Source organism: Polistes dominula, unplaced genomic scaffold (genome assembly GCF_049000335.1).
Source record: "Polistes dominula isolate Pdom_NZ unplaced genomic scaffold, Pdom_raw_medaka contig_25, whole genome shotgun sequence".
In the NCBI taxonomy this organism is placed as follows: domain Eukaryota; kingdom Metazoa; phylum Arthropoda; class Insecta; order Hymenoptera; family Vespidae; genus Polistes; species Polistes dominula.
The window spans coordinates 4,085,294-4,095,450 of NW_028301094.1; the positions used below are offsets into that span (position 1 = coordinate 4,085,294).

The 10,157-nt window shown below is 36.4% G+C and overlaps 1 protein-coding gene across 1 annotated transcript in view; it reads right to left on the reverse strand.

The window, feature by feature from the left end:
- LOC107063752 (uncharacterized) overlaps window positions 1–6,071 on the reverse strand; it is a 260,720-nt gene extending 254,649 nt beyond the window's left edge. Inside the window, exon 1 of the mRNA XM_015315817.2 lies at window positions 5,180–6,071. The gene's annotated coding sequence lies outside the window, so the exon portion shown is untranslated. The remainder of the gene's footprint in view (window positions 1–5,179) is intronic.
- Between the last annotated feature and the right edge of the window lie 4,086 nt (window positions 6,072–10,157).

Consider the following 10,157-nt stretch of genomic DNA (forward strand, 5'->3'; position numbering starts at 1 on the left):
TCCTCGATGATCAATTGATCGATGATAATTTGTCATTTTCATCGAATTAATTAAATCAGAATCAAAATATATTTTCGTTCGAATTTCTAAAAATTGTAAAATACACGCTGTATAACACATTTCACGGTGCATTTAATTCCACCGATTTGAATTATTTTCGGTTCTTATTGAAAAATTAGCTCTACATGTAACTCAAAATAGATATGAAATTTAAAAGTTAAATTTTGCCAATCCTTCTAAAATAATTCGTCATTTTCGCGATTAGTTCGACCCAAATCGAAATCCTTTTGTTAAAATTTGCAGAAATGGTAGAACACGCTATCCCTTGCACGGTGCACTTACATTCGTTCGATTTTAATCAAGCTCGCCGCATAATCTCAGGCTAAAACGTATTGACATCGAATTTACTGAAAGGAATAGCTTGAGGGAGTTCGCGAATTTCACCGCGGAGGATCGATAACGAGCGAGAGAACGAACTAGAAAGAAAGAAAGCAAGAAAGAGAAAAAGAGGGAGAGAGAAAAAGAGAAGGACAAAAATGAGTCTGCGGTACGCAAAGCGGAGCCAAAAGATTCTATCTTTGGAATCGACGTCGAATCGTGTTTTTGGAACACGGCGTGGTTAGAACGGCGCCGGATAGAATCCGTTGAAAGTCGTTTCGAATGTATACACTTCGGTTCGTCGCACGTGACTTCGTTGACGTTCGTTCGTCCGAGTAGAGTTTTCCCTTGGCAAACCCAAAATCCCACACGGAAACGCACAATCGACACACATAAACGCAACGAGAGCACAAATTTTCAATTTTCCACATCAAATTTTGCGAGATTACAAATTTACCTTGATCGTTTTCTCTTTCTCCATTCGTACTTTCCCGCACGAAAGAAGAAAATAAAATTACAAGAATAATACTAACTCGTTAAATTAGCTTAATCTATCGAGTTGCTTTCAGTAGAACAACCATATAAAAGAGTCTCCATAAGGTTCCATTCTATGTGTATATTCCCCTACTGTAGTAGACGGGGTTGAAGAAAAGAAAGAAATAAAGAAACCAAGAAAAATAAAATATAAAAGAAAATAAAAGAAAGAAAGAAAGAAAGAAAACAAGTCGAAACATTCTAAGTCTATGCGATTTTTTTTTATGAGATTTCTGGTCTCCCACGGAGCAAAGCAATGTCAGAGAGAAACCGAAGAGAACTTGCTTGGTGCAGACGTCAAAGCTCCTTCTACTTTCCCGCAGGATAGCTGGTAAGTGTTGAAGAAGGTTGCTTATGAGAAGACGAAGAAAGAACGAAGACACAAAATAAAAAGAGAGAAAGAAGAAGGTAAGAAAAGGGTAAACGAAGAAAGGTATCTAAGGAAGGTCCAGGAAGTAGTGGCGTCTCTCAAGTCTTATTCTATCTTTTCTGTTACCTTCTCTCTCTTATTTCTCCTTCTTTCATACTCGTAACTCTTCTTTGCTACTTCAAGACTATACCAAGGTACCACTTCACTGTACTCTCTCTCTCTCTCTCACTCCTTCCATCTTTGGATTTCCAAGTCTCTCAAAGCTTCCAACTCTCGTCTCATCGTCATCTTCATACTTCTTCCGACTTAGCAGGTACCTACCTACCTATCTGTCTACCTCTCTCTTTCTCACCCCCTTACTCTCAAACATATCTGTATTTAACAATTCACCCTCTTTCATTAGAAACGTTAATGATGACATCGTTACCAATCGACCAACGTGCTCATACGCTATCGGCTACTATTAGTACTATAACGGTAGTGTATTTCGCGAACAAGTTCGCCGGATCAATTTGTCAGTTAATTTAATAAATGCATCTATCATTGACATATAATTAAAATTACAACGGCGGTCGGGGAGTATACACACAATTAGCGACGAATATCCGCATATCGATCGTTAACGCGTTGCGTTAATTTACCTTCGATTCAATGTACGTCGCGAACAGTAAAAGAGAAAGAGAAAGAGAGAGTGGGAGAGTCGCTGTTATTGAATTTACGTCAGCAGAAAGGTATTCGAAGAAGAGTACCAAACAGATATCCGTCGACATCGATGGATCGATGATTTATAGTTTAATTGAAAAACAATTTATATATATATATATAATAATAATAAAATATAAACTCTTTTCCCAATTGATTTCTTTCATCTTTCATCTTATTTATATCATTCTTTGACTTTGTAGTATACTAATTAAACGTCTAATAAAAAGTATAACCTTTCTTTGCTCGTTGCAAGAACGTTTTAGAAATTTTCTCATTAAAAAAATATACGCGAAAAATCTTCTTACTATTTTTTTTGTCCATAAATTATATCGTGGATTCTTATTATTAGACTAGAGTTCTGCTAATTATGTTCGCTCGAGACGATTAATTTCTTGGATGAAATAATTGAGAATTGAGCGTCGGAAAATTTCTTTCGATTAGTAATCGCATTACCATTCGTATAATAGTCGAGTAAGTTTGAGAAAGAGAGACTAGTTCCTCTCATCTACATCGATATCCGCATTTCGACGTTATCGCGTTTCTATCTGTAACTTGGCCGAGTTTTAGAAACGATTCGCCGAAAAAAAGGCAATAGATTTATCGCGGCTATAAAGGAAAACGTCGGAATCACGTGTCTGACGATCATAATAATTTTCAGACACGATTATGACCTTCTTCGGAGAATTTGTAAAGCAACCCTTTTTTCCTATGATCGATGCCTCCTACCTGGTAAGATGAAATCAAGTAAAAAAAAGTGAATAGGAGACTGAGATAGAGGGAATAAAGTTTTACAGAAAAAAAGAAAAAAGAAGGGAAGAAAGAAAAGTCGAACGAATATTTCGTACAATAAATCTACACGTATATTTATATCCTATCACGTTTAAATATATACCCACATATACCTATTGCGTTCCGTGAAAATGTATTTCTCATTCGCCTAAGAAGAACATCGATCGTCGTTGATGTAAATGTGCTAAAATGTGCTGTTTATAAGGCACCAATGTAAATAATGTGTATAAAAAAGGAAACAGATAAACACGTGTGTGGGTGTGATAAATTTTAAAGTTAAACTATGATGATAACGACACAACAACAACACAACGATGAGGATTCGATAAACTTTCGATAAAATACGGCGTCGAATAATGCGCAATAAAATATTTCTAACTGTAATAATGGAGGCATAAATAAAGAGAAAGAGAGAGAGAGAAAAATAGGAAGAGAAAGAGAAAGAAAACGGCAACGATCCTTCTTCGGTTGTCCTCATATTCGCACGAGCGCGTGCGCGCGCGCGCATTTAGAAATCGTACCTATTCATAATCTCCTCAATGTGCCTCGAAACGGTCCTTTCAAAGAGCTTTTATAAAAATTACTTGAAAAAATGAAGCTCCGAATCGAAAGAATCTCCGTTACTGCGTTCACAGTGTATATACATAGAAACAGAGAGACCTATACACAAGCCACCCACACAAACGCACGTCCGCGCGCGTGCATACTTGCCGGTAACCAATATATCATCGGAAACTCGGCAAGTCATTTTTTCGTTTCTCCTTAGTCTTCCTCTCTTTTATATATTTTTTTTATATGTTCTCCTTCATCTTTGCTCAACGATGCACGTAGGTAGGAAGAAAAAAACCTTCCGTCGGTACCTTCATCGCTCCATTTTTGTTGGTGCTTTTCAAAATCGAGTTTCCTGTTTTGTTTTTTCTTTTGCAATTTTTTTTTTTCACGGTAGGACGCGTCAGCACGAATATACGTATGTATGTATGTATACACACATATCGTATATATTATATATACTATAAATACATAGTCGCCACTACGTTGAAATTAGCGATTTTAAACCCATTTAAATGGTGGAAGCTTTCTTCTTCCCACCTTTCTTGTTCCATCTCGTGAAATTCGTAGCGTTCATTCGATAGCCAACAAACCCGAGCCAACGAATGGGCTCGAGACTAGCATGTTGTACAGTGTACGAACAAGCGAATGAGACAGATACAAAGAGTAAGTGAAAGAGAGAGGCAGAGAGAGAGAGTGTGAGTGTGTGTGTGTCTGTGAGAGAGAGAGCGAGAGGGCAAGATCTAATGGAGTAATGTAACTGCGACCGCAAACCCCCGTTCAACTTTTGAGAGACACCATATTGCGATGGCAATATATTACAAACTGTATTGGCCACGCCAATACCACAACCTAGAGCGTGTATTTCGTGAAACTAGTGTAGTTTAATTCAATTTCGACGAGACGAGATCTCTCTCTTTCTCTTCATCTCGTTCGATCTCGTTTTGTAAAAAAAAAAATAAACAAAAAAGAAAAATTGTAAAAACACATTCGAAAAAAACTTTAGCGAAATCGGCGTTTCGTAATGCGTGAACGCAATCAAGTGGTTCGATTATCGATCAGGACGATAAAAGATTAATATATATGCCGTTGAACGATACAGAACGGGATAAATCGTGAGCACCTAGAATGCGAGAAGCAATAGAAGAAAACGCTCGGATCGAATCTTTTACAGGGTCCCGCATTCCTCTTCGATTTACGCTTGCATCCAGTGAATTTCATCTCGTTTCCTCAGATGCATGAAATTAGCGAGAGCAAAAACGCGCGTTAACGAATGAACGAGTGAAAAAAACAAAGAGGAAAAAAAGGAAAAAAGAGAGAGAGAGAGAAAAATAATAAGAGAGACTATATTCGAATATATCCGTAATCATTATTAAAATTTATAACACGCGCGCACACACTTTCTCTCTTTCTCTCTCTCTCTCTTTCCGCTATAAATAAATATAAAATATTGTCTATATATAAATTGATAATAAACTGATGGAGAAATATTAATTACACGACGATGCAAACAATATTAATATTCAATTCAACGAGTGAAAGTAATAGTAGTAGTATATAACGCGATAACATTTTGTTGAAGAAAAAAAAAGAGAAAAATAAAAATTTACGAGAGAACGAATAAAAACACAATTTATCGTAATACAACGTAATACAAAAAAAAGAATGTTCGAAGAAATAAAAATAAAATAAAAGTGATACGCGTAAAAAATTGCATACCCCTAAAGATCGATCGTAACTATTTCCGTTACGAAGAGTTCGTCTGCAAGCACGATTGACGTGAGTTAAACGAGGATCGGCTAGATACAGCATAGAGGTGAACGACGATCGGGAGGACTATTTCTAACTACGTACCCCATTCGTCGAGAGTGGTGCGCGCGACGCGTTTTCCCAATATACTCCGTCGTGTTCTCCTTTACACGTTCATCAATCTCCGGATGCAAGGCCAACGTCCAATTCCTTCCTAGTACAACTACGTCTCTTCTTGGTGCACGCTCCTATATTAGTCGTACCAGCAGCAGTAGCAGCAGCACCACGACGACGATCACCACCACCACCACCACCTCCACCAACAGCAATAGCAGCGTCGTCCTTGTCGTCCTTGTCGTCCTTCTCCTCAACGTCGTGTAACAGCAATGGTAATATATCGTAGTAGTTGCTTGGACGACGTTAGGGGATACTCGTTCTTCGTCACAGAAAATCCTTTTTCACACACCACACCTACGCGAAGAGTCTCTCCAACAACGAAACACACGAGAGAGAAAGAAAGAAAGAGAGAGAGAGAGAGAGAAAGAACGATTCACGCGATACTAAACCGGCGACTTTTTTCGTAACCTATCTTTCGTAAGTTGCCGATCGAATATCCAAACAAATAAAAAATATACAAATTATTCAACGAAACATAATTATCAAAAATTTGGTTTCAAACGAAAACATCCAAATTTTGTTCTTTCGTATTGTGTTACTCCTGATCTTAGGTATTGCACTAATACGTAATAAAAATGAAAACAAATAGAACTATATGATAATTAACAAATCAATTATTATTTTCCCTCTTTTTTTTATATTTCCCTTATTTGTCTTTCTTTTTGCTTATATATATTGCAACTGTCTCTCAGTCTATCGTATTTCTTCAATATTTCTTTCCTTTTATATCTATCTATCTATCTATCTATCTGTCTCTGTAACCCTATAAAGGAGCCGACGAGAGTTCAATCGCGGTTCGCCGATGACTGCCGATGACGCTCGGCCACGGGCTCGGCCGGCACGGCGGCACGACGACCAATCCCTCCGTTTGCGCACGCGCACTAGTCCCGACTGCCACCCTTCCTCCCTCTTTACATCCTCTTCACCCTTACCTTCGTCCTATGCCAATCGTGTCGCGAGAGATCGCGCGACGACGTACCCTTTTATCGCGACTTTTCCAAAGATTGACTTTTCTAATCATCGAATAACGCCTATTGTTATCTATTTCTATGTCACGTTCTACGTGGTTGCTTTTTTTTATTTTTATTTTTGTTCTTTTTAATCGTTCGTCCTAACCAAGGATCCCTATTGTTTAAACAAGATTCGTTGATTATTTTCGATCAAATTAAAGAAAATGTTCTTAATTAACAAACTGACAAAAAAAAAGAAAAAGGAAAAGAGAGAAAGATACAATGATATTTTTATCATGGTTACGTACGTTGAAATATTATTATGTAGAGGATCAATGAAAACTGTAAACATTCGGTTAGACCGATACGGTAAGTAACAAATACGAATACAACCGCAATCGTGACCGCTAATTTAATTGATTGGACGCGTTCGGTTCGATGCCCGACTGGATACCAACCGTGCATTGCGATTGACCCCTTGTAAAACGTGCCGGATCGATGGGGTAAAAATTGGTGCTACATACGTTACGTATGGACGACGTTTAAGAGCCAAATACGCAATGGAAGTGAAATAGGAAACATTTAGATATTATCCTATACCGCGACGAAAACGTTGCGAACTCTTCAGACTTTTCTATATCGGATAAAAATCTTGAACAAAATGGCAAACACGATACGTTCGTCGAAAAGTAACAAGTGTGTTCATTTTTATAAAATATTTTTGCTATTCAATTGAAAAAGTTATTTTAAGAATTATTCGTAACATGATAAAATATTTGATATCATACTTATATTTTCTTAGTTATATTAGTTATTATCTTATCTTATTATCTTTGTTATATTTTCTTAGTTTTAAGTATTAGTAATAAGTTATGTACCAGCCTATGTACAGGTAATTATGTTTACCTCTTGTAGGATTTACTATGTAGTAACTTTTGTTATTATTATGTAAATTTTTCTTTTCTGGTATAATAAATAAATAAATAAAATCTTAATAATTTTTTCAAAAATATTGACTAAAAATATTACATATAAAAAATAAACAAAAACACAAGTGCCAGTATTAATATCGATTGAAGCAATAAAATTTAAATAATCATTTAAAAAATAACCAATGAGTTTTACAACGAGAAGAAGAAAAAAAATCGTCTTAAAATTTCTCCCCCTCACTCTTTTTTCATCCCTAAAGAAATCGAGGACTCCTTCGGAGCTAAAAGTACGAACGTGATCCTTCGAAAAACGGTAAGAGAGGGAAGATTGGTGCCGTACGAAACGGTTTTACGGGAATGCGTGTATACATACGGGAGAGACAGAAAGTACCTTTTTCGATACTAACGCGTTCTCACGTTCGACGGGTACGTGCTGTACTAGTATTGACATATGTCATTGACACGTGTCAGCTGGATATGTACGACCACCCTTAAGTGGTTCCCGGTAACACTTGGCACCCCTCCTTGCACGAGCGCGCAAGCACAGCCTTACATACACATAAATACACATTCACAAATATATATAAACATATACGGATATACTTACACCAACTAAAACTCATGCATTTTCCTTCCTATTTGATAAAACGTTTAAATGCTACTCTTATGATACTCTCTCTTTCTATCTCTCTCCTTCTCTCCTCCCTTTACTTCATTGCGGTTTGCTTACTACATCTTAGGGTGTATCTTTCTAATCTTACATAGAACACGAACCCTTGGCTACGTTGACATCGGCAAGAGAGAGATTGTGTGATAGAGGACGATAGGGAGAGATGTCTAAAGTATCTTCGAAACATGAGTAATGTAAATCGTGTGTCCTTACGAGATAAAACTATTCAACAAGGGTGAGCAAGTTCTTTCCTGCAGTAAGCTGCACGTTCTTCATCATCAATCAATCTGTTACCTCGTATTTGAGTTCACTAGTCACTACTTCGTGGAATTTATTAAAACCTTGTTAAAAACTAAATCCGTATGACTCAGAAAACAAGCTTATATCATATTGTGGGAATCGTCTCATTTTATTGATGTTACCAATAGTAGGGGAAATAATATAGTTGCAGTAGTTGTTAAGTTTAGATTAGGTTAGAAACGCGACGACGTATCATAAGGCATAACTCATGTCATGCTACTAACTGACGTAATTATAGAGTGGCAATGAGAGTAATATGACGTCATGTATTCCCTCGTGAGGGATTTCTCCCGGCAATGCTACTCACGAGTAGACAGTTGCCGATCTATTGGAAAATATTCATACAAATGTTTATTATCGAATGTCATCTCTGACCATACTGTATGTTACTTTAACTATTGTTTTTATTATTTTAATTTTATTACAGCAGTTGCAGTCAAATCGCATAATAGTGGGAGAGACCATTGCTCGGGACTAAAGTCTATATTTTTATTTTATTTTTTTTTATTAATTTTATTTTTTATTCTTTTTTATCAAGCAACATTTATTTAGTTTACTTATTGTGTTTCATTAAAACTAAAAGAAGTTGCAGATTACCATCTTAAAACTTGGGAAATCTGTGTAGACTTCCCCTTTCAATTAATATTTCCAGGACTTTCATTCGACTCTGTTTCATCTTTTAAGAACAAGGAGGAAAAAATTAAAAGATTGTTTTTTCTCGCACATTAGGCAAAGTTCCCGAATAGACGAGCTAGTAGTACAAGCCCGGCACTGTTCCAATTCCTTTCTCAAAAGTACCTGCTTCGCTCTCAGAATGCTCGATTGAGTTTACGAACGCGTTTGCACACCCGAACACGCTGAAACTAAGTTTAAAGGAACGTCTGAAAGTTCTTTCCTTCCGCTTGACGCTATAAAGTCGACCTAATAATGCGTTTTCTTTTTTATCTTTTTCCAAGGGGTTTTTCTTTTCTCTACTTTTTTTTTTCTTTTTTTCTTGTGTTTCATTTATTTATTTATCTCTTTTTTTTTCTCTTATCTTTGGTCACTTCTTTTTCAAACAAACGCCTGAAGAAGTTTCTTTGGAGAAAATTTGACAAAGGACTTTTTCTTCTTTTTCTTCTTCTTCTTCTTCTTCCTTAGGAAAACAACATGAGAGAGAAAGAAAGAAAGAGAGAGAGAGAAATAAAAAGACTGATTTTATTTTTCTAAACGATTAACGTATCTACCACTCGCAAAACAAACGCAACGAAAATTCTACCTACCCTACCCCATATGCTCCTCCTCCCCCTCCTCCACCTCCTCACCCCCTCAACCGCTCAGGTTGTTGTACCGACCATATCACGCTTCATGCTCGGCCATACAAACATCGTATTAGTATTACGTGCTTAATTTAGCCGCGAGTCATTAATTATCTAACAGCGCTCGTGTATGCTACGCGCATTAACTTAGCCACGTGCACCGTTCTCTCCATGTAATAACGATCACAGACAGAATTGATTCGACTCGTTGACCCGTGTAAGCATCCCCTGTTCGCAAATAGATATTTACTATGCGATTTAGCGCGAAAAGAACGTTCGGAAGTTCCTCCATCAAATTTAATTATTGGATATAAACTCCATCCACATAACAGTAATAAGGTAAACTAGAAAGGGAAAATTTTGAAAGGTATATTCGTTTATATTTTGTATTATTTTTAAATAGTAATTGGTTCTGTTTTACGGTTCAACAAACTCTTCCATATCTATAGTGAAAAACGAACAAAAACTATGAAAATATTTTTTTAGGAAGATAGCGAAGTAAAGAAGGTTTATTAATGTATCAAGCCAGCAGTGCAATAATAATGACGATTTGTACAAAAAGCAAGATTAAAAGAGCACAATTTATTTAATACGCAATTAGCGTTCATCGGGTGAGACGCTTAACTGAATATTGTATTTAATTTTTAAAATACCGCAGTCTCGAATATCGCAATTTTCTGCTATTTAAATATGTGTTAATATAAAAAATATTGCTTCTTTATATATTATGCATATAATTATTCGTTAAAATTTAAAATA